This window comes from Macrotis lagotis, chromosome 4 (genome assembly GCF_037893015.1).
Source record: "Macrotis lagotis isolate mMagLag1 chromosome 4, bilby.v1.9.chrom.fasta, whole genome shotgun sequence".
NCBI lineage: Eukaryota > Metazoa > Chordata > Mammalia > Peramelemorphia > Peramelidae > Macrotis > Macrotis lagotis.
This window is the reverse complement of record NC_133661.1, coordinates 254,461,507-254,487,662: the sequence shown is the minus strand read 5'-3', so window position 1 is coordinate 254,487,662 and position 26,156 is coordinate 254,461,507. Positions and strand designations below refer to the sequence as shown.

The following is a 26,156-nucleotide window of genomic DNA, read 5'->3' as shown; positions in this document are numbered from 1 at the left end:
TTTAATTTTGTCTTTAATGATAATCTGAAACTGCTGTTTGAACCTGGTCCTTCAGATTCACTGTTTTTTTCTGTATGTATGTGTCAGAAATAAATGAAAGCTCTGAAAATAGCTGTTCTGGAATTGGTCTATTCCCTGAAGCAGAATCACATTTGTCTTAGAACTTTGTGGTAAGTTTTGGACTTGACCGAAGATTAGACTAATTGGATTGTTGTTTTGAGAGTAGCTATTTTCAGCCTTTCTTTTGAGGATTCTGGGAATACAAATTTTAAAATGAGTTTTTATTAAATTTGGTTGTTTTTTCCTCCTTGACATTAGAATCCATTTCCTGATTTTTTTTCCCCCTTGACTTTTAATTGTATCATCTGTGCTAGAGACAGAAACCAAGGGAAAAAAAATTTGAATTAGTGTAAATGAAATGAATTAAAAGCGAGAAAGACAAAAATGTTTTTAGAGTCTACATTTTAGAGCAGAGGTTCTTAAACTCTTGTGTGTCATGGAAATCTTTTGCAGTTTTATTTCTCTGAATTTCCTCACTCTCAAACATAATACTTTTCTTAAAGATTGATGCTTATTAAATATTTGTTCAACTTAAATTTTAGTATGTCCTTTAGATTATATATATATCTCTCCCATGATATTGACAGAATGTTGGTTGGCTTTCCTTCCGTGTGTGTGTGTGTGTGTGTGTGTGTGTGTGTGTGTGTGAGAGAGAGAGAGAGAGAGAGAGAGAGAGAGAGAGAGAGAGAGAGACTGAGAGATTATTGCTTTGTTGACAAGTTGAGATTTTAGGTATTGGTATAGTTATTTGTTTAGATTTCTTTGATTATAGTTTTATCACTGGAATTTATTTGACCACTACATCAGCAAGTATACTTTGGCATTTATACTGAACATTAAGAGAGCCTGTGTGTGTGTGTGTGTGTGTGTGTGTGTGTGTGTGTGTGTGTGTTTGTATACCTGCTGTGTGCTAGGTACTTGGTAATCAATCTTTTAGAAGTATTTAGTATGTACCAGGCTGTCTTGGAAAAAAGACAGTCATTGCCTACCTTTAAGTAGCTTGCTATCTAATGGAGGAGATAAAATATATATACAAAGCAAGCTAAATACAGGATAAATTGTAGGTAATTAAATGGGAGAAGATTTAAACTTGAGAGGGACTGGGGAAAGCTTCCTGCAGAAGATGAGCTCTTAGTTGGTTCATAAGCAGAGTCAAGAGGTTGGTAATTAGAGCAGAGTGGGTACAGCATTTCAGTCATGGGGGATAGCCAGAGAAAATGCTGGGAGCCATGGCGGGGGTGGGGGGGGGGGTGGGGGGTGGGGGGGTGGGGTGGGGGTGGGGGGAGAAGAGGGTCTTTTCCAAGATTTAGCCAAGAGAAGGTCTTTGCTTTCAGAAAACTTATAGTTTGACTGGAGCCAGTAGACACCTGTGGATCACTGTAACATCAAATCATGCATAATAGAATATTTAGACTATCTGGCAGATTTTTATTTTTTGAGTTCATTCTTATTCATAGAGAGTTAAGGTGAAAAATAAATCAATAAGGCCTTTCTCCATTTTAGGACTTTTTAAAGAAATCTGTGAAATGTATTGATACTGGCCTATCCCTCTAGTAGCCCTTTTCAAAAGATAAACTTAAGCAAAGCAACGGTAGTAAAAGCAAATAAGCTTTCAAATACTCCTCCTATCCCATTTGGAAAAACACTCTATTCAGTATGTGACTTGTTAAAAAAAAGAAACTATTGTTTCAGTTATTCTGCGTTTATTCCAAGTAGCTTTATCTAGTCCAGAATATAAACATTTAGAGCAGGAAGCATGCCTTTTAAAAAGTAACTCTTATATAACCTTGCTAAGTAATTTACTTTAGTACACAAATGGTTGAATAATAAATACCATTTATGAGCATCTGTTTAAGCATCTAATTTTTATGACAATTGTATCTGTTCCCTCCAGGTACTACAAATTTTTAAAAATCTATTGATCTCCAATTTCCTTGGATTCTGTTATAATTTCACTTTATTTTCTACAAGTTTACTTTAATTTTTTCACTGGCTTTTGGGCTATTTTTATTTTTAATGGTAGACAGTTGAAATGTGGACTATTTAATAAAACTGATTTCTTTAATCTATTAGCACTGAACTGAAAGGTAGGGTAAAGATGCAATGTCCTTTTAAATCTGACTTTTCTGCTTTTCAGTTGTAGTGGAATACCAAACAGTTGTTATCTTTATTTAAAAAAGAAAGAATGTGGTGGTATATATGCCTTTCTCTCCCCCTCCAAAAAATCCCCAAAACCAACAACCAAGTGATTAGCAGGCATAATGCTAAGCTTTACTTTAATTTTTCTGCTGAATGATTACATTTGATTTTCATTTGAATTCTTTTTCTTTTTTTTGGTGTGTGTGATTTTTTTGTTTGTTTTATTTTTGTTTGAAAGGCAGTGAGGATAAGTGACTTACCTTAGGTCACATAGCTAGGTAACTATTTAAGTGTCTGAGGCCACATTGGGAACTCAGATACACTTTGCTACCCAGTTGCTGCTATTTGGATTCTTTCTGGCATAATGTTTGTTCCTTTATTCTTTTTTTTTTTTTTTGCAAGGAAAATGGGGTTAAGTGGCTTTCCCAAGGCCACACAGCTAGGTAGTTATTAAGTGCCTGAGACCGGATTTGAACCCAGGTACTCCTGACTCCAGGGCCGGTGCTTTGTCCACTGCACCACCTAGCCTTCTCCTGTTCCTTCCATTCTTGAAGACAGTGACATAGGTGGGTAATAGATTTGAGTTGAGAGCAGTGCTGTGCTAAGTCACCAGGCTCACTTTTTCCTCCAGTCATCTGGATCCAGAGGCCAGATATGAATCAGGATGACTGCAGATGAAACTTTACTAACTTTACTTTGGTATAATGGAAATATCACTGAATTTAAGAGGAAGAAGGACACAAATTTTCCTTCTTATTTCCTGTGTAATGTTGGGTAAGTTGTCTGATCACTTTGATACGAGTTTTCTTTTTTCTTTTTCTTTTCTTTGCAAGGCAAATGGGGTTAAGTGGCTTGCCCAAGGCCATAGCTAGGCAATTATTAAGTATCTGAGGCCAAATTTGAACTCAGGTACTCCTGACTCCAGAGCTGGTACTCTATTCACCACCCCACCTAGCAGCCCTTAGTTTTCTTCTTTATAAAATTAAGGAGTTAAAGTTGTATCCAGATTTTATGATGCTTCAAGGAGGAAATAAAAAAAAAACCTTTTAAACTAAATATTAGATTAAACTATACATTCCCTAAATGTTATGTTACAATTATGTTATAAATATTACAACGGACTTGCTACTTTATTGTAGCAAAAGGATGATTGCTTCAGCATGTTCTGTGCTTGATACATAGCAAATGGTTAATGAATGTTATTTGATTGACTAATCAAGTGCTTGTTGAATGTTCTTGTTGAATGATTATTTTCAGAAACACAGAATTTAAATGAAATTCTGAATTCGAGAGGAAGAAGTGAGGAGGAAGTACACATTGCAAAGGTGTCAGACAACCTGAGATGAAATACCTGTGTGAGATGCAGCAAGAGATGCAATTTGGCTGGATTATGGAATATGTGATTAGGGAAGTGTGTATACTCATCTGAAAAAGACAACTTGGAACCAAGTCTTTAATTTCCAAGAGGAGTTTTAAGTAATTGGGACATGACAGTCATACATGACTTGAGAGAAATCCCTTGGCAACTGTGTGGGATATAAATTAGAGAAAGAAGGTAACCCTAGAAGTTGTTGTGTGGCAAGGTAGCATCCTTATTCCTTGTGGCCCATGATGTCAGATTCATGAGAGAAAGGATAGCACTAGAGAGGGTGGTAGTGAAAGAGCTGTTGTTAAGAGAATAGCAAGAGATGGAAAAAGGAACTGGAAAATTTTTTGAATGAAGGAATTTTTGTTAGAGATGATAATGTTGTAGGAAATAGATAATAAGGAGAATAAGACTTGGTATACTTTAAGAAGAGCCATTAATTAACAAACGTTTATTGAACACTTTCTGTTAATTGGGAATCTTGAACACCTAGCAAGATTACACATAAATGAACAAAGTAAAAATAAAAAGACAGCCATTTTTTTTGCAGATTACATTGTAATGATGGGGATTAAAAAAAACTTATACATAAATAAACACATGTTTATGCATAAATGTACTTTATGGTAAGTCTCTCTCTCCATGAGAGTGTGTGTGTATATACACACACACACACATACACACACACACATATACTCATATATTTGCAAAATAAATACAAAGTAATTTTGGGAGAGACATGGAGGTAGTGGTAATAAGGCAGAACAAAGGTATCCAACTCAAGACTCCTATTTTGGGATTTGTTGGATTATAGGCTCTTAGTGTCTGCTGTCTTCTGACATGAGATTGTATTAAATGTCAATCGCAAATGTTTAATAAAAAGAATGTATAAACAGTGTTCATTTGTGTTTTTCTAAACCAGTAGTGTAACTAGCAGGCATTCATTTGTCTTTGAGTTCACCACCCAGAATCAGAGAATTTCAAGCATGAGGCATGGCCAATACAAAGGGATGGAGTGTCATTAAGTGTGGGATGAAAGCAGCTAGGCCAGCCTGTGTAGATGGCAGTCTGTGGATGAGAGTGATGTATCACAAGATTGAAAGGGTGGAAATGGACCATGCCTGAAGAGCTTTAAATGCCAGATGGAGGAATTTATTCTAGAGGTATAAGAGCTTGAGTGTGGGGGATCATAGAGGGAGGGAGCTAGATGACCCCCAGGATGAGAACATAGGGCCTGGAATCAGGAAGGCTATCTTTCTGAGCTCAAATCTAGCCTTAATTAGCTTTGTGACCCTAGGCTAGTCCTTTAATCCTGTTTGCCTCAGTTTCCTCAACTGTCAAGTAAGTTGGAGAAGAATAACAAACCTCTGCAGTATTTTTGCAAGAAAATCCTGAATGGGGTCATGTTGAGTTGGATATGACTGCAAGAAAATCACTTTGATGGCTATATAGAGGGGATAGTCTTGAGGAAGGGTGACTAAAGAGGAGGCTGTTATAATATTTGGGCTAGAAGTGATGAGGACCTGAACTAGAGTGGTGATGAGGAGTCTAGTTTGACACCAAAGCTTTTTTCAGACCTGGGTGATTGAGAGGATGGTAATATCATTTATACTTCCTTCTAGAGATTTTAGGAAAAAGGATGGATGTGGGAAGAAAGATAATGAGTTTTATTTTGGGATTTGTTGGACTACAGACCATGCTGTTTGAACTTTCTAGAAGATAACTCTCAAGAAAGGACTGGAGCTAGGGATGGATGCATAGATTTGGAAGTCATCTGCAGAGAAAGAACAATTAAATTTATTGGAACTGATGAGGTCAGTGAATGAGATTGTGTATTAAAAAAAGAAGTGTTTACTTGAGCTTTAATCATATCTAGAAAAGGCAGAGTAGATATTAATGGGCCTAGAACACAAAGCTTTTCTATTCCCTAATGTCATCTTATTTTTTGAGACTAAATAGCTGTTTAGTTCTTCTTATAAAAGTGAAAAATAATACAAAGACTGAGGAAAAGACAGGAATGGAACCACCTTTCTTCTGAGATTTCTGTATTCCTTTGTTCTTGTCTCAACCTTAACTTTCCATTGAATTATCTTCTGACTTCAGATAGCAGTAGATACCAAGTTGGTAACTATGGAAATCAGTAAAATTATTGGCATTGAGAGATGGAGTAACTTGTAGCTCCTGGATATATTCCAAATACCTCAGATGAGGGAATACTCAAAGAAAAGTGCTACTGCTCTTGTTTAAGGTGATAATCTACCAGTCCTTTGCTTGGTGAGCCTTTTTCCAGAAGCAAATTTTCTAGAAATGAATGAATGAAAGGGAAGAAAAGTTAAGAGATCTTCTTCAACTTGAGTTTTATAGAAAGGAAAAAAGTAAACAGGTATTATAAATTTTGTCAGATGAAACTATTAAATGATTTACTTTTGGCCCTTGTATGACCTCAGAACCTTCATCTTTTTCCTTCTTGAATTTGAAAGAAATTCAGAAGTAAAAATTCAAATCAAGATTTAATTGTGATATCACCTCCTCCCTTCACAAAAAGGTGTGTATGTGATTGCTTTGTTGTTTCCTTCATCCTGAATTGAACAAAGGAATTTTTTAATGAATAAAATAATTTTAAAGGTTAGATCCATATTTGGAAAACAATGCATAATTTAAAATGCATTTTAGTTTAGTACATTTCCTTTATTAAACTCTTTAATAGCTTTAGGGAGTCTTGAAAGCTGTTTCCTTAGTACATTTTTTTCCCTCTGGCTTTTTTTTTCTGCTTATGAGGATAAAAATTCATTTTTGTGTTTTAAAGAAAATAAATTACTTGTGGAAAAATTATATTGAAAATTTTGTTGATTTGGCTAATCATCTTGTATAAAAACAAATGTATAAACTTAATTATTAATCTTAAAGTTTCTTAATTGTCTTATTGTTTCTCATTGTTAATGTTAATTGTCTAATTGTTCTTGAAAGGGCAGCTAGATGGCTCAGTAGATAGAGCGCTCACCCTGAATCTGGAGGACAGGAATTGGAATCCCTCCCTCAGATACCTGATTCTTACTAGCTGTGTGATCCTGAGCAAGTCATTTAACCCTGATTGCCTTGATTCCAGGGTCATTTCCATCCTGATTCATATCTGGCCACTGGATCTGTATGACTGGAGGAGAAAGTGTGTCTCATGATTTAGCACAGAATCCCATCACTCAAATCTAATTCATGTGCTTGTCATGGCATTACCTCCTTGATGTCATGGTCTTCTTTGAAAATGAAGAACAAAACACTATGATAGTTAAGGAAAAACTCATCTAGAAAACTGTATTCCTACTTTAAACATTCTTAGATGTCATTTTTAATTTTTAGATACATTTATTTATTTGTTTTTGTTTTTATATTTCCCATTATATTCCTTCCCCTTTCTCTTCCCATAGAATAAGCACTTAAAATAAAAAATGAAAAAGATGAAAATTAAGTTCACCAAAACTATATAATTTATTAAAGTATGACATAAAATATAGTGTTATGTACCCATAACCCACCTAAACCCTGCAATAAAATGGGACAAAATGAAGTCCAGTTACAAATTGAAGTTGGTTTAGGCTGGGAATCATTTATTCATGAGAACCTAGATTATATAAGTCATCTGTTGTTTCATACACATAAGTGGAAGGCAGTTAATCAAAATCTTTTCATTTTATTAATAGAGGATCATAAAATCTATTCATCTCTCTTCCAACTCGAATGAAATTTATTCTTTCCCCTCTCAACATGGAAAGTCCCTAATCTGTCCTCCAGTTTGAAATTATACTACTTTATTTTGTGTCTTGGTTAACTGTTTTTATTATAATAATTTATCTTATTTGATTTTTTTTGTATAAAAATCTGTTTCACTGTGATCAGGGTTTTAGGATTAACTGGGGAGTCTACCAACCCATTTTTTCTGACTGCCTCACTAATAAATTACTTTTGCTTGAATTGTTTCTTCAGTTATAAATTAAGTTATAAGTTAACCATTTCAAATGAAAGCAAGAAAGGAAGGAAACCAACATTTATTAAGTGCTTACTATATATTTTGGTACTGTGCTAAACCTAGGGATAGAATTAAAAAGAAAAAGAAAAGTATTTTACAAAAGAAAGGCGGTCTTTGTCCTCTGGGAACTTTTGTTCAGATAGGGGAAAAATAATACAGAAAAGGGAGCTGAAAGAGATAATGAAGGAAGGTGAAGAGACATGGGTTTAAGTATAGAAGTCAGGAACACAGCTAGGTAGAGAATGAAGACTGACTTGGTCCCTTTCACGAAATGGAGGTCTCCTTAGGAACTCAGTAATGAGAAAATGGGACCATCCTTGTGGAGGCTTATTCTAGATTGAATAGGCCATAGGGCTAGTTTGCTGAACCAAGCCAAAGAGGGATATAGCTTGTAGACCAGTAGAAGTTGACACTGATAATTTTGGGCTTGACTTGGTAGGTCTAATGCTTTTGGAAACTGAGCTAACCAGTGATTCTAATCTCATCACCCAGAGACCAAATGGTTTAAAGGGAATTATGACCCTGAGGTTTTGGAGAAAATGTTTGTATTTTCTTGGTATATATTTGAAGTGAAAAAACCAAAAACCAAAATCAAATAAAAAACCCAGAAGCCCTTTGCAAAAGCAAATCTTGGGGTATTAGTTCCTAGCCCCTCCCACTAAATTGGAGTATCACATCTGGTGGGAACTTGAGCCAATGGGAAGGCAAAAGTAACAAGTACTTTTTAAAGTATTTATTATGTGTCAGACAATATGCTAAAATGCTGGGAATATAAATATAAGCAGAAAGAAAGATAGCCCAGTCCTTAGGAAATTTGTTTTCTATTGAAGTAAGATAGCACTTTTAAGAGTGAGATCTTACATAAGGAGGAATTGTGTCAGAATCCAGAAAATCAAAAACAGAGTCAGGGGAGAGATGAAGGAATAGGATTAAGACCCTGCCTCAGAATGGAGGCCCCAGGTGGAGTTCGACAATGAAGGAAGAAGGCTGACTTGGTGGAGGGATGGTCCAAGGGAAGCAATTGGAGAAGGATAATGGATATTCCAAGCTGGAGACCCCAGCTATTGAGGGAAGTTCCAAGGTGATATGAGAGCTGAGATATGATAATCATGTTTAAAAATTCAGAAACAAAGCCAGGAGAAGGAGAACTTAGAGAGAGTAAAATGTAACAGGAATATGTAAATGTATGAAGGTGTGCATACATATGAAATGATTGATTTCTTCTTAGGACCAAGCTTAGTTATTTTAATAAATAAATCTTCAATATTGGTTATTTTATTCTCTTTCCATTGTTGTCATTGGATTTCTTTTTTTTTTTGCAAGGCAAATGGGGTTAAGTGGCTTGCTCAAGGCCACACAGCTAGGTAATTATTAAGTGTCTGAGACTGGATTTGAACCCAGGTACTCCTGACTCCAGGGCCAGTACTTTATCCACTATGCCACCTAGCTGCCCCATCATTGGGTTTCTTAACCAGACGGGGACTGACCTCTAACCTGTGTATGGCCAGGGCCAACAATACCGACTAGACAGGAGAATCAGGAATCAAGTTTAACACTTGCTAGCAAAAGCCCTCTCCTTGGGGGGGGGGGGGGTGGCTATGTTCACAACATAGTTAATCTTAGGTCTTGAGGAAGCAGTTACTATGGTTGATATTTCTTGACTTTGGGTCCTATGGGAACAATCTCAAGTCTTAAGGGCCATAGCGTCATATGATCATTCAGCAGGGTATAGAACCAGAGTCAGTGTGGCAGGAATAGAAGTGCTGTATCTGGTTAAGTTCACTTGGCAGTGATTAGAAGCCGGGTTTGTGAATGTGTCAAGAAATGTGACATGCTACAGCATATTGGCTCTCGGGTCTTTGGGAATTAAAGGGGACTCCAACAAATCTAAATAGTTATTGATTAGTATGAAAATCATAAATTCCTCAGTAAACACCTGGTGCTAGTTAAAGTAGTACACTTTGTCAGAGGGGTAGATCATCCAGAATGCAAAGTATTATGGCTATGCCAAGTTCAGGGCACAGCCTGCTTGCTGGGCTTTAGCTCTGGGAAGCAGGGTACCTCCAAATTACTTGACATTATTAAGGAACTAATCTGCTTGGCAATATCCTGTCCTGAGCCAGATCTCCTCCCTTTAGCCCAAAGGGATAATTTTTGTGGGGATGTTTTTCCTCTTGATGACCTAGGATTAAGATCTGCTAAAAAAAAGTTCATTTTCTAAATAATATTAGCACTTCTGTTTTCAAGTCAGCAAATTCATTTATTTGATTTTCTTATTTGTGTGTGGCACTATGGGCAGGACCTCTGAATTAAGGTTACCCTGTCTCTAAAGTGCTCATAGATCATGCTTAAGATTGTGAGAAAAATGTTAAGGAGAGGGATTCAGGAAAAAATGCTGTGAAAAATTTGAGAAAGAAGAAAAGGAAGAGGTTATTTCTGGAGGGGTAGGTAAGAAATTATCTTCATGAAACGGAAGACACCTGAGTTGAATCTTGAAAGTAAGGGTCTTTAGTCAAATGAAGAGGAGTAATATACTTGTTTCTAGCTGTTTTGTGAAAGGAAATGGCAAGGTTCTTTTTTTCTTCTAATTCATTTATATCAGACCAGAAAAGGATTAATGAATTATCCTAGCAGAGCCCTTGTTTCATTAACCTGTTGCATTCCATTGTCATGTTCACAGTTTTACATAAATGGTCTTGATAATGATATGCATTTACCCCTCTGCCATAGATGGGAAGCCTTCATCATCTGTCTTGTTACATGGTGATTGATGGCTGTGTTCATTAGTGGTTAAAACCATCTAGCGATTTTCCTTCCTTTAAAATATTGTGGTCTTTAAATAAATTGTTCTTTTGGTTCTGTTTATTTTACTTTATATCAGTTCATTCAAATCATGCCAAGTTTTTCTGAATTCTGCATATCTATCATTTCTTATGGCACAACAATGTTCCATTACAGTTACATTTAGGTTGCTGAATATCCTTTTTTTTTTTTAATGCTTTGTTACAACAGAACGAATTACTGAATATATTTTTACTTTGTAGTCTTTCCCTTGGTCTGGGATTAAGGGTATGTTCCTAGTAGTCAGAGTGGCTGGTATTCTACAATTTTTTTTTTGGCAAGGCAATGGGGTTAAGTGGCTTGCCCAAGGCCACCCAGCTAGGTAATTATTAAGTGTCTGAGGCTGGATTTGAACTCAGGTACTCCTGGCCCAGGGCTGGTGCTCTGTCTATCCACTGTGCCACTTAACCGCCCCTCTACAATTGTTTAAAGACACTATATTCGTGTCTTAAGAGATTTCCATGAATAATTTTGAGATGTAACATGTTTTTTTAGATAATTCATGTACATTATAGACATATATGAACATATGTGTTGATAAATATGTATGTATGTATGTATATATATACATATATGTGTGTGTATACACACACACACACATATAGTCTTCAAGTAATGAGTGGGTACATGAAAACTCAGAGAATAAGAAAAGATCTTTTAGGAAGGTGGATAGGACGTGAACCAAGCCTTGAAGGGGAACTAAGGTTTCCAAGAGGCACAGCTTCCAAGGGAAATTTTTTAGGCATTAAGTATAGCATATGCAAAACCTTGGAGGTGGAAATTAGAATATTTTGTCTAGAGAACAACAAGGAGTTGTTTTGGGAGCATGGATTAGATGAAGAATATGTAATCACTTGGAAAGGCAGGCTGGAACCATGTTATACATTCCTTTAATTGATAAATAGACAATTTTGTTCTGGGGCAACAGGAATATTCATTTGGCAGCTCTGTGAGAAATAGATTGGATGCAAGGAAATGAAATAGCAGGTTATTTTAGGAAATGATAAGAGAAGTCCATGTGAGATTATGTGAAAGACTGAACTAGGATAGCTGATTGTATATGAAGATAGGGAACTACTTTAAGAAATGGTAAGGAGACATGAAATTTGGCAACTGATCAGCTCTTGGTGTATGATGCTCACCAGAAGAATGGTGGTGAACATTTTTTAACAGAAATAGGGAGATTTGGAGGAAGCTTGCATTTAGAGGGCAGCCATAGCTTAGGGAATAGATTGCCAGATCTGAAGTCAGGATGATATGTGGTAGTTGACAAGACATTTAACTTCATTGCCTCAGTTCTTCATCTCTCAAATGAGTTGGAGTAGGAAATGGCAAACCACTCCATATTTTTACCAGGAAAATCCCAAATAGGGTCATGAACAATTGGACAAGATTGAAAAGACTGGGGGCAGCCGGGTGGTGGCACTGGCCATGGAGTCAGGAGGACCTGAGTTCAGATCCAGCCTTAGACACTTAAATAATTACTTAGTTGTGTGACCTTGGCCAAGTCACTCAATCTCATTGCCTTTCAAAAAACAAAAAAGACTCACAAAAAAGATTGACAAGACTGAATAACAAAGCAACTAGTGAATTTTGTTTCAGACATTCTGAGTTTGATATACATATGGGATATCCAGGTTAAGACATCTAGTAGGCAGTTGGAAATAAGAGATTGGAGCTACAGAGAACAGATTCCAGCTGAATATATAGACCTTTAAAAGAGAAAAGGATAAGGTCTAGCACAGTGACCTCAGATACACCTATGTCTGAATCCTTCAAAAGAGACTGAGGAGTGGCCATATAGAAAGAGAATGATAATAATCAGTGGCTCAGGTTGTAGGGGAAAAAATTAGGAATCTGGGAGTAGGATGGTAAAAGAGTCAACTGACTCATAAGTCTATTGAATTTAAGAATAAAAAGATAGTTTCTGACCTAAAGTAACTATTTTAGAGGTGGTGATGGAAGCCATATTGCAAGGGATTGAAAAGTGAGTGGGGAGATAGAAAGTCGAAGTAAGATGTAGACATCTGTTGTATGCATGGCTTTTAAATTTGATATGGGGAGAGGAACGAGGCCCTTGGAGTTCATTGAACATTTAATAAAGGAAGTTTTACTTTTGCCTGAACACAGCAAAACTGTATATAATGATTCAGAGGTACATGGATTCCTTCTCTCCATCTCTGTCTGGAAATTCATCAATCCATTGCCAGGATAGGATGACTCATGGTCTCAAGCACCCAATAAATTGAGAGATCCCCATTATATGAGAATGGAACCTTTTATGTCCCCAGAGCAGGAATCTGCATTTAGGAAAACTGGGGCTAATCAGGTAGCATTTGAGGAGAATATTGAGTCAGGAAAATGTTGTTCCTATCTATATAGTCTTCAATTGGTTTGACTATGCTAAGGAAGAACGACATAGGGAACTTGAGGGGGATGCTAAAATAAAGTAAAAGTTTTCTCTTTTTTCTCTTAATTTTCTTTTGATAACTTCATTGGCTTTCTTGAGTTAATCACTTTCTTTTCTGTGGCATTTTTATATTCAAAGTCTGCTAAGACACACAGCACCAAGCTTAATAAAAACATTTGTAGAAGATATAACTTTAGTCTTTCTGCTTTTGCAAAATTTTACTGCCAATCAGGATTGAAATTTAATCCCATTTGATATATCTTTTTAGTTATATTTGTAGCTACTATAGTATTTTTTTATAGTATTAGTATATAGTATATATGTTTTATAGTATTTTTATAAGTCTCATGAAGTTATTTATGATAATGCTGTTTCTGATCATTGGTAACATTTGTCAATATTGACAAATTGTTTTGTTGAGAAGTTTTTAAAGGTAACGTGGAGTCCTGCATTGCTAATACAGTGAAATCCCTTCATAATATTGGTTTTGGGAGCCTGTAACTAATTATTATCTATCATATAATGTTTGGTTAATTATGCATATGCAGTTTATTCTGGAGGGATATAATTTGATTCACTATCTCCTCATGAATGACCTGTATTATGGGATTCAATTCAACACAGTAGATATTTATCTTTGAATTTGAGTGCTGTGACGATTAATGCTTCCCACTGTCAGTAAAATTTTTTATGTTTGATGTCTATGAACTGGTGATAACTTATACCCCATTGTCATTAACTTTAAAGATAGAGTTTTGTGCAAAACAAGGCAGTCAGAAGAGACCAGAGTGCAATCCCTAGCTGTGAAGAGATTTCTTTAAGCCTATGTGTAACTGGTATTTGTTGTAGATCAGACTCGTAATAACTGCCTTGAACACAGGTAGATTTCTGTGTTCTGAAGACCTACTGACTTCTGGAACTAGTGCAAATGGAGTGCAGTGTGAGATGAAAGGTGGACTTTGTGAATTTAAGTGAAAGGGAGTTAGAGTTAAGGCAAGAAAAGAACATTTTAACTTTAGCTATAAACCCTTGATACTAACCCAGTGGATAGAGTGCTGAGCCTAGAGTCAAGACTCATCTTTCTGAATTCAGATCTTGATCTCAGACACTTATTAGCTGTGTGACCCTATGCAAGTCACTTAATCTTGTTGCCCTCAGTTTTCTCATCCGTGGAATGAGTTGGAAAATGAAATTATGAGCTACTCTAGTATCTTTGCCAAGAAAATCTGAAATGGGATCATGAAAAGTCAGACAAAACTAAAATGACTGAACAACAAAAATGAATGTGTTGTATTTTAAAAACCACTGAAATGGAGTTTAGTCTCGTGGTCTTTTTTTTTTTTGACCTTTTGGTAAAGATTATTCCCACTTCTTAAGCTAACCTGATTCCTTTCTGAATAAAAGAGTACAAGTGAAAATATAAAGAATATTTAGTTTAAGATGAAAATATAATTTTCTTGTCAAAAGTGAACGATTTCCAAAGAATGCTATTTGTTTTGTGACTACACTTCTTACTTTATATACAGTACTTTTACCTTCTCTAGCAACCAGCAGTCATCAAATGGAGAAAGTGTAGGTAAAATGTCAGAACCTGAATTTTAATTCTGATTCCATTTTCTTTTTTTAGTTTTTTTTTGCAAGGCAAACAGGGTTAAGTGGCTTGCCCAAGGCCACACAGCTAGGTGTCTGAGACTGGATTTGAACCCAGGTACTCCTGACTCCAGGGCTGGTGCTTTATCCACTGCGCCACCTAGCTGCCCTCGATTCCATTTCTAAGAAAGAACTGGGACCATTTTACTTTTGTTTACTTTTCAGCGCAAAAGAATTTTACATTAACTTCCTTCAGAGAATAAGTTGGATGGACCAATTTTGCCCAGTGAAAAACTCACTCATTGATCCCAGGAAAGGTGAATTAACCCTTTCAAAAGAGTTTTTAAGCAATTTAATATCTGATAGTAGAGGAAAACATCTGCTGGTTTGGTGGTAACTAAATGAAAATTTATAAGGACTTTTATATGAGATGGAGCATTTTTCCTTACTTCCTACTTTGCCCATTCAGGAGGAAGTAGTAGTGGTCAGGAGACTTTGAAACCAGAAGAGGGAAGGAATTTCTGCTTATGTATACTGTGGTTTGCCTGATGTGGTTGGCAAAGAACAAAGGGTGATAATGCACCTTGGAGTTCAAGTATAAATAGATTCACCAATTATTAGTTTGAGTTAAAGGGGGAAGGGAGTGGGTTTAGGAATAGAGAATAGGTATCTCCTGATGGAATGTTATTTTAGGTAGCTGGGCTGTAGGTAATACTGGCTGTCTCTCAAACCTGAAATGGACCTTTTCTCTACTGCTTACTTTAGAATCTGTATGTTATACTCCTTCTGAAGAAGGTTTTTGTTTTTGCATCTATTGTTAGTGTTCTCTAATTACTTTGGATTGATTGATCGATTTATGTATCTGTGGTCCTTTTGGTTAAAAACAAAAAGGGATTAGAAGTTTCATTGTCTTGTTAATGTGCCTGTCTGATAGTAGGAGCTTAATTAATGCTCTTTGAATTGGGTTGCTTTGCACAAGTTAGAGTACCTTTGAAATCTCAGATTTTGACCACCTTCCCTACTTTTTGTTGTCAGACCACATTTGGGGTTTTCTTGGTAATAACGGGGGGGGGGGGGGAGTACTTTGTCCTTTCCTTCTCTAGCTTATTTTACAAATGATGAAACTGAGGCAATCAGTTGCCCAGGATCAGACAGCTTAATAAAAATGTGACCTGGAATTTGAACTTAAGTTTTCCTGACTCCAGGCCCAGTGAGCCACCTAGTTGCCTTGCCCCCTTGCTATATAACATTATTAGGTAACTAGGTGGTTCCCTAGATGGGAGTAATAAGCCTGAAGTCATGAAGACCTGAGTTCAGATCTACCTTAGCCAAGTCACTACTTCAGACCCTGTACCAACTGTGTGGTGTTGTGCAGTTCAGTTCAGTAAACATTATCTTGTTCCTGGGAGTGAAAATGGAGTAAGTTAGAAAGTCTAAATCCTATCTCCTGTCTAAAGGAAGCTTTGGGAAGAGTGCTGGGTTCTCCCCTTAGGCTCTTCCTTAAGCTTTTGATAAGCCTGGCACCTATTAGGTGCTGTCTAAATTCTAGCTATTATTATCCAAACCTAGCATAAGAATGCATAGGATTATGGAAAGGGAGGTGGAGGGGATAAGATAGCCTGGCTCTTATTTCAATCTTTGGAAGTGTACTCCTACAGTGGTAACACTGTGCAATTAGGAGGTAGTACCTCTTTGAAACTGAACAAATTAAGCATAACCCTCTCCTACCATGCTTTTTGATCTCTTGTTTTTAATACTTTTTCCATTTCCACACTGTAATTTATTAGATTCCACTGCCATCACTATGTTTGCCAGTAACTGCTACTCCCTCCAAATCTGCTTCTAATGTTCTGTGGGTTTGGAAACTACATAACTAAACTTAAAATACTTGATCAAAAAATGATTAATGGATTGAGTGTGAATCTATGAGATTTTGAATTGAAGCATTTAAGTCTCCTAGAGTAAACACTGTGACACCTTTCCTGGATAATCTGACATCTTTTTTTTTTTGTTTACTTCCTTGTTTTTCTGCTGAAATTTACATATGCAAAATTATTGGTAAAAGAAATCTGGATAGGTGAGATGTTAAATGTAAGACAATTTGTAACATCTGAGAAGTGTTTATAGTTTTGATATTTTAAGTAAATACAGAAGCTGGAATAGATCTATCTTTGAGACCTTGTGCAAGTTTACTTACTCCCTTTTGACTTCCTCATCTGCAAAGTAAAAGGTTGAAATAGATATGAGTTTGACTTTAAAAATAATAATTAAATTAAATATGTGTTAATCTTCAGAGTTTGTCCTAGTAAGAGATAAATGTTAACTTTCAGGGTTTGTCCTTAAGAAAGAGCAAAACAGACTTAGGTTAACATTTGCATTTATTAATATTTCTCTAAATTTATCTGTCATGCAGATATTGAAGGCTGAATCCCCAAATTAAAGTGCTGAACTGGGGTTTTTATAGTTTTGACTATCAGAATATGGGTAATGAAAAACCACCTCTGGCTTGTTCACTCAAAGAAGGGAATGGCCCCCAACTTGGGATGGGACAAAAGATCTGAATATCAAACATTCCATTTAAAGGAGTGCCTTTTCAGTTATGCTGAAGACCTCCACAAAAAGCAAAGTGAATCTTTTCCCCTCTAGGATGTCACTGGAGACCTTCACAAAGGAAAGTGAAACTTCCCTCCTCCAGGATGTCAGCACACCCAGCTACCCTTGGCAATGGAGTTAAGGGTCAACATTTCATCAGCTATATTATAAGGTTCCTTAAAAATAACCCCCTGGGGGAGGCTAGGTGTCGTAGTGGATAAAGCACTGGCCCTGGAGTCAGGAGTACCTGGGTTCAAATCTGGTCTCAGACACTTAATAATTACCTAGCTGTGTGGCAAAAAACCCTGTTCCTGAGACCTGTAATATTCCTTTGAAGATCCACGTCAATGAGATTGAATTTCATTTTAATAACTCTTTCAAAGCAGATAACTGCTATCCAGCATATTGCCCTAATATGTTTCCCTTGAAATAGAATGTTTTTCCCTAAAAAGGTTCAAGCAATAAACTTTTAGAAATTGTCTGCATCTCTTTTCCTTCTCCTTTTTTTACTGAAGAGCTAACTAAGCCCAGTGAGATTAAAGTAATTTGCCCAGTATTGGGGGGGGGTACAGTGGTTAGGAAAGATTGTGACACTCTTCCATCTAGCAAGTCATTCATTTAAAAAAAATTTCATCTCATTTAGTCAGATATGAACTCTGTCATCAGAGGACATGGATTCATCTCTTCCCCCGAAGTTCTCCTATGTATATGACTGAGTAGATTTATAAGTCATTTAATCTCCTTAGACATCAATTTCCTCAGCTGTAAAATAAGAGTGCTGGAATACACTTTGAGGTCCCTTCCAACTTTGTGATCTTATGATATTATGATTTAGTAGAATATAATCTAGAAATGAAGTTCTATAGTAATTTTACTAGATGGAAAAAAGCCAAAGATGGAGGTGCCTACTGTCTTATACCATTTACCTTAAAGCTTGGACTGAAAGCAAATGCTTTATTCCTTTTGACTTTTGTATAATTCCATTATTCTCCATCAAATTGCTTGCTTTTAACCGCTGCTAGTTTGAGTTTTCTACCAATTTTTAAGAGGAAACTATTATCTCCTTTCTTCTTCTCAATAATAATAGAAAAATGTTTTGCTCCAAGTTTTTCAAAGTAGATCTTTCTACAGTGACTCCTGAGTGTAATTTAAGAGGTGTCAGTCCTTAATATTTTAACCCTTTCATTGTTACCAAGGTCATTTCAACCTTTTATATAAGATGGTGGTGTTTGCTTTGCTACTTAATAATCCGAATTAATGATTTGCTTTTAATTTGATACCTACCAAATATTAGAAGGGAATAGTTCAGATACTCTCTGTAATTTACATTATGATTAGCTAAAATGAGACCAAATATTCATTTTAAGAAATCACAATGAAAAAAATTATTTGATTTTGTTGTGATAATTTTCTTTACACCTTTTTGCCAAGGTATGACTCATTCAGTGTCCCCCCCCCCCCAACTTTATTCTGAAGAGACTCACTCTAAAATAGAAAGTGAAATTCATTGCTAGTGGAAAGTGCTTTTGAGAGCAAAGCCCTATTCTAATGACTGTATTGAATTTTGCAAGAGATTTATAATCCTGCAGTTTTAGTTCCTATCTTTACCATTGAATTTTTGGGTGAAATGTCTTTGTCTGTGAAATGGGACCAATGACATTTCATAAATCTTGAAACTCTCAGGAAGCTTGAGATTTCTGGCTAAAACTTTTGCCTTCAAACAGGTAAGAAAACTCTATTTTACTAGTGATATAGGTGAGATCTAGAGAGGTTATGGTTCCTGCTTAATATAACTAGTTGTTTTAATTTCACTTTCTGAACAGCAACCTACAGGGAAAAGGCTGAATTTTGCCTTCTCTACCACTTACCTTGGGGGAAGGTTTGGGGGACTGGGGGGGGGCAGGGGGGTGGGTGGGGTGGGGGTGGGTGGGGAGAAGAATAAGGCAGGCATAGGAGCCTTGGATGGAGTTAAATATCCAATGTGGGAAAGGGGAAATGGAATTTTATAGGATTTTTGAGTCAAGAGAAACCTAGGTGTTGGGGTTAAAGTCAGGGAAGCATGTACCTGGCATATTGGTTGTGTGGGTTTGGTTCAAACCTGGTGTTTACTCATGGTGGCAAGAGAGAATGGGGGGAATTTGTGTCTCATTATAAAAATTCCTTCTGACAGACTGCAAAATAGGCTTTGGGATCTTAATGCTGGCCTTACTCTGACAGGGCTACTCTTGAGTTTTTGTAAACTTCCTGGGGCTACTCTATTTCTTAGGTGATAGTTAAGATCTTCTAGTAATCTCCACTCTCATACTTATGTTCTCCATCTTCCCCTTTACTACAGTTTCATTTCCTAGCCGGGAGCTTGATTCACAGAGTTTGTGCAATTCTCTCTGGTTGGATATGTCAGTAATGCCTTTCCTTTCCTTTTTGTTAATATCTCCTGCCCTTTTCTCCCTCCCTTTCTTTCTTTCTTCTCTTCAGCCTATGAGGCAAAGTTGGATGATTGTTTAATTGATAAGTCACCTTTACAGGAGTAGATATGGAACCTATGATTTCATTGATTTAGAGACCTCCAAGCTTAGGAAAATCCTTGTACCTATTCAATTTGGCCTACAGCTAAACTGTGTTTAAGAGAGTCTTAAAAGAGTTGCTTAGAGGAACTAGAACAACCTTTAAATTTCAAGACCTTGGACAAAATGAACCAATACTTAAAGGTAGAATCCCATTTTAGTGATGTTGATTTGATTTTGCTCATGTTTTTGAGAGAAGAGAATCTTTCTGTGTTTGTAAGTATGTACACATACATGCTTAAAAATATTACATTTGCCAATTATTAAGTTTCTACTATTTACAGGGGACTTTGCTTGACAATAAAAGGGTAAAATCTTTTTACCATTGAGGAGCTTATGTTCAAGGGCAAAAGGGATATATGAGAAGAGTTGGATCTCTGTTATTTATTTTATTTTAAAAATACTTTGATAACTTAAAATATGACTGTACACAAACTAGTAAATGTAAACTAAATTCATATTTCAAGAATGCACTAATGATAGTTGGTGAGGAAATCAGGAAATTCTTTCTGCTGGAGATAGAACCTGAGTTGAACCTTAAAGGGAAGGTCGAGAACCATGGAAGGGGTTCCATTTCAAAGAATGTAGTATAGCCTGTGGAAAGACATAGAAAGCAAAATATATGAAGTAGTATTTGAAGTAAGTCTGGGAGTAAGTGGGAGCCAGGCTGTGGAGGTCTTTAAATGCTGGGCTGAAGATTTTGATTTTTTTCTAGAAGCAGTAGGATATCAAAAAAGAATTTTGAAAACGAGAGTGACATAGTCAAATATGAGTTATAAGAAATCTATTTGGATAAACAAAAAGAGTCCAGCTATTGGGATAAAAACTCTCTCTTTGATAAAAACTGCTGGGAAAATTGGAAGTTAGTATGGAAGAAACTTAGATTAGACCAACACGTAGCACCCTTTACCAAGATAAGATCCAAATCGTTACAGGATTTAGACATAAAAAACAATACTATAAGCAAATTAGAAGATCAAGGACTAGTTTACCTGTTAGATCTATGGAAAGGGGAGCAGTTTATGACTAAGGAAGAGTTGGAAAACATCACCAAAAACCAACTAGATGATTTTGATTACATTAAATTAAAAAACTTTTGCACAGATAAAAATCACTGTAACCAAGATCAAAAGAAATGTAGTAAATTGGGAAACAATCTTTACAACTAATGATTCTGACAAAGGACTCATTTCTTTTTTTTTTTTAGGTTTTTTTTTGCAAGGCAAACAGGGTTAAAGTGGCTTGCCCAAGGCCACACAGCTAGGTAATTATTAAGTGTCTTGAGACTGCATTTGAACCCAGGTACTCCTGACTTCAGGGCCGGTGCTTTATCCACTAGGCCACCTAGCCGCCCCTTCATTTCTAAAATATACAGAGAACTGAGTCATATTTTTAAAACAAAAAGCCATTCCCCAATTGACAAATGCTCAAAGGATATGCAAAGGCAATTTACAGATGAGGAGATCAAAGCAATTCATAACCATGTGAAAAAATGCTCTAAATCATTAATTATTAGAGAAATGCAAACTAAAGCTTCTCTGGGGTAACACCTCACACCTCTCAGACTGGCCAATATGACCATAAAGAATAATGATCATTGTTGGAAGGGCTGTGGGAAATCCAGGACACTATTACACTGTTGGTGGAGCTGTGAACTCATCCAACCTTTCTGGAGAGGAATTTGGAACTATGCCCAAAGGGCAACAAAAATAAGCATACCTTTTGACCCAGCAATACCACTACTGGGTCTATACCCCAAAGAGATGATGAAAAAGGGTAAAAACCTCACTTGTTGTACAAAAATATTTATAGTAGCCCAGTTTGTGGTGGAAAAGAAATGGAAATCAAGTAAATGTCCTTCAATTGAGGAATGGCTTAGTAAACTGTGATATATGTATGTCATGGAACACTATTGTTCTATTAGAAACCAGGAGGGACAGGATTTCGGGGAAGCCTGGAGGGATTTGCATGAACTGATGCTGAGTGAGATGAGCAGAGCCAGAAAAACACGGTATACCCTAACTGCAACATAGGGGTGATGTTCAACCTTGAAGGACTCACTCATTCCATCAGTGCAACAATTGGGAACAATTTGGGGCTGTCTGCAAAGGAGAGTGCTATCTGTATCCAGATAAGGAGCCATGGAGTTTGAACAAAGTTCAAGGATTATTCCCTTTAATTTAGAAAAAAAAAAACCCCGATATCTTAAGGTCTGATCTTGTTATCTCTTAGATTTTTTGTCTCTTCCTTAAGGATATGATTTCTCTCTCATCACACTCATTTGGGATCAATGTACAACTTGGAAACAAAGTAAAGACTAACAGATTGCTTTCTGTGGGGGGGAGGGGAGTAAGATTGAGGGGAAAATTGTAAAACTTAAATAATATCTTTAATAAAAAAAGAAAAAAGAAAACAAAGAAATTTATTGGGGGGGGGGTGTCAGCTAGGTAGCACTGTGGATAGAGCATCAGCCCTTATGTCAGAAGAACCTGAGTTCAAATCTGGCCTCAGACACTTAACCTATGTGACCTTGGACAAGTCACTTAACCCCATTGCTTTCCAAAAAAAAACACAAAACAAATTACAGAAGAAATGAATTTGTCAGCATTGTAGATAATGGATTGAAAAGGGGAGAGATCAGTTAGGAGACTATTGTAATAATTCACTTAGGTTCCAATACAATGTTTCTGTAAGGTGCAAAAAGACTAGAAAGTTTCTACTGCAAGGGGGAGTTATAAAAGGCTTTGTATTACAAATAGAAGATTTTATATTTGATTCGGAAGGCACTAAGGAGCCACTGAACTTGATTGAATTTAGTTGGTAGGAGGGATATTATATAACCAAAGCTCCACTTAGTTTGACAGCTGAGTGTAGGAAGGACTGGGAATCAGGAAGAGTAGAGAGTTTAAGGGAAGTGATGACTACAATTTTGGATATGTCCAATATAAGTTGACTGTGGGGTTATCCAGTTCAACCTGATAATGTATGGTTGGAGATAGGACTGGCGGTCAGGAGAGAAGTTAGCCAAGTAGATCTGAGAACCAACAGAGATGATAATTGAAACCATAAGGACTCATGAGATTTTCCAGTAAAATGGTATAGAAGAAGAGAAAAGGGCCCAGAACAGAGTCTTGGTGGGGAGTGGGGACCCCCACAGTTAGCAGGTGTGACTTGGATGAGGATCCAGTAAAAGAGACCAGCAAAGAACAGTCTGACCTGGAGGAACTGGAATGAACAGTATTGTGAAAGCCTAGAGACAAGAAAGTGTCCAGGAGAAGAGGGTGATTGACACCTCAAAGTATGGAAAGGTGGGAAGGGGCCAGTTTATGAGGAGCTTTAATAACTGCTGCTCCTGTTGATTGCATTCTTTTTTGCTTTAATTCAATTCAGAAGATATTCTTTAAATGTCTGTTATTTGCAAGGCATTATGCCAGCTATGCTTTTAAAGCGAATTGGCAAAATAGCCCTAGTGGGGATGCTACAGTCCATGAGTAAAATGCAAAATTGCTTCACATGCAGCCTGACCTCCCTACCAAGTTCTTGCTTCTTCACCTTCACTAAAGACCCTGAGTTTCCTGAAAATCTCCAAATTCCCTTGTATATGAATCCTCTGCTCCTTCCTTCCCATGACTTCTCTGGAAATTACTTTATATTTACTCTATATATTTTGTATATACCTGGGCCAGCACATCGTTTCTCCTAATAGAATGCAAAACATTTTTGATTTGATGTCCCTAGCACTTGAGTCTGTGCTGGATACAGGAGAGATGACTAGTGAAATGCCTTTTGGTTGATCAGGGAAAGACTTCTTGGTGAAAGTGACATCTGAACTAGGCCTTAGAGGAAGATAAGGATTTTGAGTGGGAATTTTAGTCATTGTTAAATTTTATTTTTAAACACTCATTTCCATGGTGATTTAGCTAAGCTATTTTCAGGGGTAAGTAAACATTTTTGGTTTGATTTTTGTCTTCATGAGGAAAAGGCTTATTAATTTAGAAGCTTGCCTTCCAGATCTTTATTGAAATTTTATAGTTAAAGGTGAAGGTATTTGTAAGATTGTGCTTGATCATTTAGTTCAAATGTGCTTACACAAAAATTTCCCTTACAGAACTGCCTGCCTTTGTGAGGGAGTGGGGAGCGAGGAGCGGCACTTAGTCAAATAGCTGTTTCAGGCTTATTTTTAAATTACGAACCTGTGGTTCAGTCACTGCCCTTCCCCTGCCCCCTCCCAAAAAAAAAAACCAAACCCCACAACATTTTGAAGCACTCAGGTCATCAAATTTGATCTTATTTAAAATTTTGCATCTGAAGCTAAGAAGATTAAAAAAAATATATCCTAGGATAATTAATTTGATCTAGAAAGGTGACTTTAACAATCATGTAGCTTAACCCTCTCATTTTATAGATGAGGAAACCAAGACCCAGGACCACATTTGTAATTAGTTGCAAGAATTAAAATCTTGACTTAGTGTACTAAATTCATTGTTCTTTCCAATATATTATGCTACACTCCACTTAATTTGATTAAATGTGAAACATACAAGGAAATGTATTTTTCTAGGATGATAAAATATCAGGATTTTCTAGTATTCCCTTATTGGTCGTTAAGTCTGACCAATTTCCAGAAAAGGCACCAGATCTAAGGAGTTTCCAGGATCTTTACTATTCTATCCAGTTGAACCCTAGAAACTTAAAAGAGTGGTATGTGTTCAGTTGTTAGAATGTTGCTCTACTGTGTAATGACCTTAATTTTAATTTCCTTTTCATGCTATAAGGCTGGGGCTCTGGGAAAAATAGACCTAAGGTATATGAACTTAAAAACATTTTTGTTTAACATTTTATTTAAGACATTTTGTAACCATATTAAATATACCTAGTTTCTTTTATAATTCTATATATTTTATTTTGTAAATCTACAAGCATTATTCTAAGAGTGGTCCTTAAGCTAAGAATGCCAAAGGGCTGGGAAGAAGGGAATGTTACATAGGGCCAATATGTGTCTTAAACTTAAGTGAGAACTGAACCTAGTCTGTTTTTGAAGCCATCTCACTATCTGCTAAACTGCCTAAAGTGCTAAGAAAATATCTTATGTTGTGAATGAACACTATAAGCAGTAACAACTGAAATCCCCCCAGGATGGTCAGATAATAAGGAGCTTGTCTTTATTTGCTCTGAAATGTTCCTTGTATTTTTTATTTCTGTATTAATAACTAAAACTTATTTTGGTTTGTGGCTCTTAAGAGCAATATTGCAAAAAGGTTCATAGAAGAGCTATCCACATATCAGTTAAATATTTATTATGTGCTAGGCACTGGGGATACAAACAAAAAAAAGTCTCTGCCTTCAAGGAACTTAGCCTCTGTTTTGTAAGAAGACAATAAAAAAGGAGCTGAAGTTTTGGGGGGGCAGTGGGGAGTGGGGATAAAGGTGATGATTAGGGAAAGTACCCAATGTTCTGAATTGTGCTCCCATCTTAAATAAAGATTTTGGAGTTCATGGCTCCACCCTCTAATCAGAAAGACCAGGGCTGGTGAGGAGGTGGAGTCTCAGGACTGTGATCGGATCGTGTGACTTGAGATTTTTCCAACTGTGAGCTTCTTTAGAACTTGGTCAAAAAATCAAGAGTATTCCCAAAGAAGTGCAGCCTCTGGAAATACTGGGTTTCTCCTTGAAAAATTTCAAACATAGGCCCCTGATCCTTTCTTCTGTGATTTTTTTTTAAAATAAGTTTTCTAAAGAAACTAGGTCAGTATTCTAGCCTGTTCGCTACTTAAACAGGTAAACAATAGATAAACTGTGTGATAGACGATTGGGCACTTCTTCAAATACTACCTTGGGCAGTTTGTTAGCTAAATGATCACCAGCAAATCACCTAATCTCTGTCTTGGTTTCCTTATTTGTAAAATAAAGTGATTGAACTCCTTGGCCTCTAAAGGTAAGTTTTCTAGCATTGTTTCTCTTATCTGTCACATTGATGAATCCTATTTCCTGATGCAAGAGAGGCGAATATTGTGTTTTCTTATAATTCTTAGCAGCATTATATCATGTTTTTCCCTTTAATTTAAAAAGTTGTTTCTTAAAAATGGAAATCTATGGTTAATGAGATAACAATGAGCAATTAGTATTTATTTTAACATTTAATAGATGAATGCTTCACATTATTCTCTAGTATTTTAAAATTTTATAATGGAATATAATACCAGTTAGCATTTAGGGAAATGATGTTGCTGTGGGCTCTATGTAAGTAACAACTTGAAAGTTATAGCAATTGACTGTCAGTTATATTTCAGAATGACTATAATGTTTATCTTTGGCAATTTTTTTGTTCTCTGAAATAGTTTTTACTTTTACTTGTTTAGAAATTGCTGTTGAAATATTTAAAGATGAAATTTTAACTTAATTCTTAAAAAATGAAAACTTTTGTTTTCTGTCTCATAGCAAATATTCTTTAGATGCTTGGCAGGGACTCTTTAGACTGCTTATGTGAAGGTAGTAGTTCTCTTTATTGCCATCTCTGTTCAGATTTACTTAATGTAAATGAAATAACTGAAATATAGGTGGAAAGTTCTTTGA

The 26,156-nt window shown here is 36.3% G+C and overlaps 1 protein-coding gene across 10 annotated transcripts in view; it reads left to right on the top strand.

Annotated features, from left to right (window-relative positions):
- The window catches only part of SIPA1L1 (signal induced proliferation associated 1 like 1), a 395,826-nt gene that overhangs the window by 69,328 nt on the left and 300,342 nt on the right, over positions 1-26,156 (top strand). Inside the window, exon 1 of one of the 10 annotated variants that reach the window (XM_074235816.1) lies at positions 10,100-18,743. The exons of 8 other annotated variants lie outside the window; for them this stretch is intronic. The gene's annotated coding sequence lies outside the window, so the exon portion shown is untranslated. Of the gene's footprint in view, positions 1-10,099; positions 18,744-21,978; positions 25,519-26,156 lie in introns of those variants that run through there. One more of the 10 variants, XM_074235815.1, reaches the window with a different exon arrangement.